Source organism: Lampetra planeri, chromosome 3 (assembly GCF_965212315.1).
Source record: "Lampetra planeri chromosome 3, kcLamPlan1.2.h2, whole genome shotgun sequence".
NCBI classification, from domain to species: domain Eukaryota; kingdom Metazoa; phylum Chordata; class Hyperoartia; order Petromyzontiformes; family Petromyzontidae; genus Lampetra; species Lampetra planeri.
Genome location: NC_136109.1, coordinates 6487525 through 6494251, shown reverse-complemented (window position 1 = coordinate 6494251; position 6727 = coordinate 6487525).

Sequence of the window (6727 nt, the reverse complement as noted above, 5' to 3'; positions counted from 1 at the left end):
CAAAATTGTAACGAATGACATCAATGACAGCAATAACAATGCAATGATCTGACTAAACAAAATGAAAGCATTGAATCGAATTTCTCCAAGATAAATTCAATGTAATCCTAACGTTTGGCCATAAAACGTTAGGCGTATAAACATATCGCGCTTGTGAGACTCCTGACATATGCGGGTAACTTCATTGTAAACGCAACTTGCAGTTAACTCTAGAGATCCATTGTGTCTAAACCCCCTCTCTTCAATTGCAGTCCCAAGTGGTGCATAATATATGGATATGTGAGATGGTACAGCGTATAGCTTGGTCCGTTAACCACAAAGCATTTTCCTCTTGGTCCTCCCCCCATGATATTGGCACTCATGAATCTGGCCCTGAACGGCATTATCGGCCACCTTTGTAAGTATTATGGAGTTCATCTCCGCTGACATCAAATTGTGATTGAATAAATTGACCCAAAGCGATAAAAGGGTATCTGTTGAAATTTGCACTGACGAGATTGATATTTGTTATGTCTTTAAGACAACTTAAAATACTAGAGGACCATTGTATAATTAGAGTCCGCATAGATTACCGTTATGCTTTTCGTTGCTTATCATTCAAGTGAATTTTCGTGCATTTCGGTGATCTGGATGTCTGCAGGGCGAGGTTCTCAAACTCCAGTCCTCACGACCCACCATACTCTGTATTTCTGCATTTACGTTCTGACGCGCCCCTAATACATTCTCATCTACCCCGACTGGACGTCTGTGGATAAAAAAATAGCTTTATAGCTCACCGGATTCCTCCAGTATGAATACATTTTCTGATTCAGAATTACCAATTTACTCCCCATTTAAATACAAATGAACTTGTTCGATGCTGCACGGGCCAAATTAGTGTTAAACACGTCCAATGTGATGTGATAATCAATTAACGCTGTCTGTGTAAATATAGCACAATCAAATTAATATTGAGATCTCAGTGTGTGTGCACTCGTGCTTCCACGCGACGCGTATAGCGTTAATTGCTTAGCTCTCGTCACGTTAGACGTGTTTAACAATCATGGGGCTCGTGCGGCGTGGAACGAGTTCATTTTATTTGAATGGGGGGTAAATTTGTAAATGCCGAGAGACGTAGCATAGTGAGTCACACGGACTGGAGTTTGGGAAACCGTGTTCTATGAGTTTTTTTTTATTAAAACTGTGGTTCGCTGGTTCGAGCTGAGACTCCAGACCCCTCTCACAAAGCAGATGCAATCCACAAAAACACTACAGCACTTACTCATTAGACACATTAATATGAATAAGAATGCGCTTTTTTAGGGTCCTGCTTTGGGATGTTTAGCCAATTCCATGAATGAGTGGTTATTTTAACTCGAGAATTCAGCCTTGAATTACTCTATACTGTTCCAGTGTCCGGTCCTGGAAGACATTTACAGGGTTGCCCAGATGTCGTGTGACGGCCATTTAATTCTCTTTAACTTAAAGGTTAATTTAATATATAAATGAATATATGTAATAAAAGACTTGACCACGATATCTGGCTCAGTGTCCTTTATTCGGTCCGTACTGCATTCCCACACGGCTGTCTCTCTTATTCTCTCAGTGCTGGTTCCGATGTCACTCCAGTCACCATCAGCAGCCCCGCTGCTGTTCTTTGTCGCTCTTGCAGCCCCACAGCAGCTCCGCTGCTGTTACTCACTCTCAGCCCCCTTGGCTGTAATCGCTGCTGCTCTTCTCGCTCTTGCTTACTCCGCAGCGCTCTGACAGACTCGTGCTGTCTCTCTCTCTTCGTCGCTCCTGCGACTCTCTGCAGCCACACCGCTGCCTCTAACACACAGCCTTCCTGGCTGTACTCTTCTCTCTCTTCGTCGCTCTTGCGACTCTCTGCAGCCACACCGCTGCCTCTAACACACAGCCTTCCTGGCTGTACTCTGGGGTCGGCTCCCGCTCGCCGGCGGTGCCCCCCTCCTCTCATTCGCCCTCGTGGCCTCACCCTTTTCCATTCACAACCCGACTGACTTCTCTTTCCGGTTTACCCGCTTAAGGACCCCAACCTTTCACCCACGTCACCTGGCTCCGCCTCCTCGTGACGTCACATCCGGAAGGTCGCTTACACCCGCATTACACCACCCTCCCCCATAGAAAAAACCCAGCCGACCTCGGCTGAACAATACCAAAGCGTAATGCGGTGAACCGACCTTCCCCCTTAAAGGACACTAAGCATGTAATATAACAACAAGAACAACAACAGCACAAAGCACAACAACGCACATCCGCATGTCGTACACGACAGCCACCCGGCCCCAGGATAGTGGAGATGATGTAATTCCGGGCCGCTTAAGAAAACCCCAATAATTACCCAAATAACCGCGATGGACGCCCCAGTATTTACATTTTAACAGCAATATTATTTACACGTGAAAACAACAACAACAAAAAAATTTCTGCTCTTACCCACCAGCAGTCCTCCCTTGAGGACCAGCACAGACCTCAGACGTACACAGCATGTACCCACAGTCACTCTCAACAAACCAACAACCCCTAATCGCACACCCTCGCGTGGAGAGAGCCACGCTCCCCAGCGGTAACGTTTAATTCGCCGTAACCCTCACCGTGGTCGTCAACCCACGGCAACATCCATTTACCATACTCTCAGCTAGTGCCATTTCGGGGATGAGCAGCACTCGGCCATGCTCCTCCCTTACTATCCCATCAGCGATGGACACACACCAGCCTTGCCAAAAATAATGACGTTGCAACGTCAACAAAGTCTTCTGCACCCCTAAATGCAATAGTGTGTCACAATGGAGAGTTCTCATCAACTCGAATCGCGAGGACGTTGGTAGCACCACACGCCAGCTTTCCTGGAACCCTTCTCGCCACATAAGCAGACCATCTCGGAGAGCGGTTCGCGGCCCCACAGCCGTACTCGGACTCCCATTGTCCCTCATAGACCGCTTCCGCATGGACAACAACAACTCATCCATCATTTGTTCCCGAATCCAGACAGACCGCGGCAGATTCAAAACCCCGTCAGTCGGTCCCGGTTCCATCGGAGTATCCGACTTCTCGACGGCCAACGTAAGCGGCTGAGGGGGGTTTAGAATCGGCGAACACCTATGCGTCCCCGATGCACATTTACAAGGGGCGCGCCCTGGTAATCTGGAAAGTGCGTCAGCGTTCGCATGGCGCACTCCCTTCCGATGTTGAATTTGGAAGGAAAATGCCTGTAGCGTGTCCAACCAACGTGCCCACTGTCCCGATGGCTGGTCCATTTTAAGTGCATATTGCAAGGCCGCATGATCCGTACCCACAATAAAAGAACGACCGTAAAGGTACGGTCGAAATTGCCGTAGGAAAAACCAACCGCCAAAAGTTCTCTACGAGTGACACAGTAGCGTGTTTCCGCAGGCGACAAGACTCGGCTACCATACGCCACGACGCGCTCTACGCCCCCTTTAGACTGTGATAATACCGCCCCATTATCTGTGTCACTCGCGTCCGTATCAAGAATGAAAGGGCGATCAAAATCGGGATAATCCAATGTCGGGGCCGTAGCCAATAGATCACGCAGACTCCGAAAGGCCGCCTCTTCCGGCTGTCCCCAAACAAATTTCCGTCCTTTACCCGTAAGGAGATGCAAGGGCCTCGCAATCGTCGCAAAACCCGGCACAAATCTTCGGTAATACGAGGCAAATCCCAAAAACCGCCGAACATCCCCCACGGTGGCCGGAGTAGGCCAATCCCGGACGCACGCCGTCTTTTCCGGATCCGTGGACACCCCCTCAGCACTCACAATGTGCCCCAGATAACGAACGGACCGTTGCAGTAGGTGGCATTTCTTTGGTTTAAATTTTAAATTCGCAGAGCGCATCCTCGTGAACACTGTCTCCAGCCGTGTTAAATGTTCCTCAAATGTGCGGCTGAAGACAATGATATCGTCCAAATATATAAGACACGTCTGCCACTGCAACCCCGTCAACGAGCTCCATCAATCTTTGAAATGCGCTTCATAGCCAAGGGAAGATCAATCCCTCGGCAAGGCCAGATATCAACGACCCCCCCTACGGGGTAATGTTCTCTTATAGAGACAATAACGCCCTAACCCAAAACCCGTGAGCCCCCGGCACACCAGGTTCAGTCTGCCTCCGCACAACTGAACCATGACTCCCCGAGCCATATGAGCACACGGCCCATTAGTTTAAGACATACCACGGAGGTCTCGCCTCCGGGCTGTCAGGTCAGCCATCAGCCATAGGCCGACGTGACCACCCCTCATGCATCACCCAATCAACAACGGCAGGCATAACAGATGGAATATTTGCCCCACCGAGGTTTTTCCCGCGCGCTCAAAATGGCGGCCCCCTTCGCCCAGCGCGTTCGCGCAATATCTCGCGCGCACTCAAAATGGCGGCCCTTTCCGCAAAGCGCATCGACGCCATACCCCGCGTGTGCGCAAAATGGCGGCCCAACGTGCGAACACGTGGCCAGTTTTCTCCATTCGTGCACCCCAGCTTCCCTTTGCTGGGGGTCACAAATTGCTTCCCCCGTCTTATTGTAACAATCCCAACAACGATAGACGCACAGCCCCAGCTTGCTGCGCGCCGCAGTCATATCGGGGAATTTTTAACCAATATTTTACCAACCACATTGGTTACACAACCCAACTCGCAAAGCAACTCGTGGCTGCATGCGACCAACCGAATACGCGCCGCAACTTGGCGCCAATTTACGGTCCCATTAGCATTAACCCTTGAGACACCCACAACGGTGTCATCACGCACCCTCAAAGCGCGCTCTCTCTCTCACAAAGTGCCGTTACCCATAATATACACAAAATCGCGTGTACATAACATCGATACGACCAAATAATAGGGTCCCCCTCGAATTTGTTACCAATTTCCAAACAGGTACGCACAATTAATAACATCCCAACCCCAATAGTCAATCAATGCATCGCACCCCATAACCGTACAGAACGGTGTAACAGCACATACAGTCAGCATATCGCGATCACACGCGCACATTTAAGCACAATAGCAAGCCGATCTGCAGGTAACCAACACACCATTAATCCAGTCGTAACATTGCAGCAACAACACAAATATTCTCTCTCTTGCAACAACCACATCGCACATAGCACCTCGCAGCACAATACACCAAAAAAAATATATATATTTTCCAATTAAGCCCATCGCACAAGGTAACCCACGAGATGATACAGCGCAAGATACCCGACGCTCCCGAGTTAATAATTAACTTCGCCATCAATATAACAACTCCACACCGCAGCGCACACACACAATTTAACACTCAGCAAGCACAGCATACTCTCCGTCCATTCTCAACACACGTACACACTTTAATTGACACCGAGCAACAAGCAGATAGCGCGTTCATCGTTATTACACACACATACCCACAGTCCGAACCGCGCTCCGCACAATCGAGTCATGAGAGAAAACAAAATCGCCCCCACCCGGCCCTCGAAAGATGGGTGAGGTGTGTGTAAAGGCCGGTTGCGTATCGTTACGACCCGCCCGGGGCTGCAGCAAGAAGAGGACGGCAGGGCGGCAACTTGAGTCGTCTCGCAGAACTCGTTCGGCGACTTGACTGCTCCGTTGTCACGCACCCGAGCCAGGACGGGAGAGCTCCCGCCCCAGCAGCTGTAGCGTCGTCGTCCTCTCCTCGCAGCTCCCCCTCGCAAAACAGCAGCTCACAGCAGGCTGCTCTCCCCGCGGCACCTCCAGATGGCAGCGCAAGGCTGCCTCTCCGCCGCGATGTTGAAGATGGCGGCGTCTCCCCGCCGCGGTGAAGACAAGATGGCGGCTTCCCGCCGTTTCTCCCCTGCCACGCCCAAGATGGCGTCTTCGTGCCGCGTGGCAGATGGCGCTGGCAGCGCAGGCAAGGCCTCGGCCTGCAGACCACCATCGGCTCTCTCCACTGCCGTCGTCGGCGTGGTGAGCTCACACGGTTTCGCCAGCACGATTTTCCAGGTCTCCAGCTGCGCCATCTGTCTCAATCGTAAGTCGGATGATGTAGCAGATGATGGCACAGGAATATTCTTTCTTCCGAGCCGTCTTGACAAGCCGTTTCACTTCTGACACCAGTGTAATAAAAGACTTGACCACGATATCTGGCTCAGTGTCCTTTATTCGGTCCGTACTGCATTCCCACACGGCTGTCTCTCTTATTCTCTCAGTGCTGGTTCCGATGTCACTCCAGTCACCATCAGCAGCCCCGCTGCTGTTCTTTGTCGCTCTTGCAGCCCCACAGCAGCTCCGCTGCTGTTACTCACTCTCAGCCCCCTTGGCTGTAATCGCTGCTGCTCTTCTCGCTCTTGCTTACTCCGCAGCGCTCTGACAGACTCGTGCTGTCTCTCTCTCTTCGTCGCTCCTGCGACTCTCTGCAGCCACACCGCTGCCTCTAACACACAGCCTTCCTGGCTGTACTCTTCTCTCTCTTCGTCGCTCTTGCGACTCTCTGCAGCCACACCGCTGCCTCTAACACACAGCCTTCCTGGCTGTACTCTGGGGTCGGCTCCCGCTCGCCGGCGGTGCCCCCCTCCTCTCATTCGCCCTCGTGGCCTCACCCTTTTCCATTCACAACCCGACTGACTTCTCTTTCCGGTTTACCCGCTTAAGGACCCCAACCTTTCACCCACGTCACCTGGCTCCGCCTCCTCGTGACGTCACATCCGGAAGGTCGCTTACGCCCGCATTACATATACAATGAATATACAAAG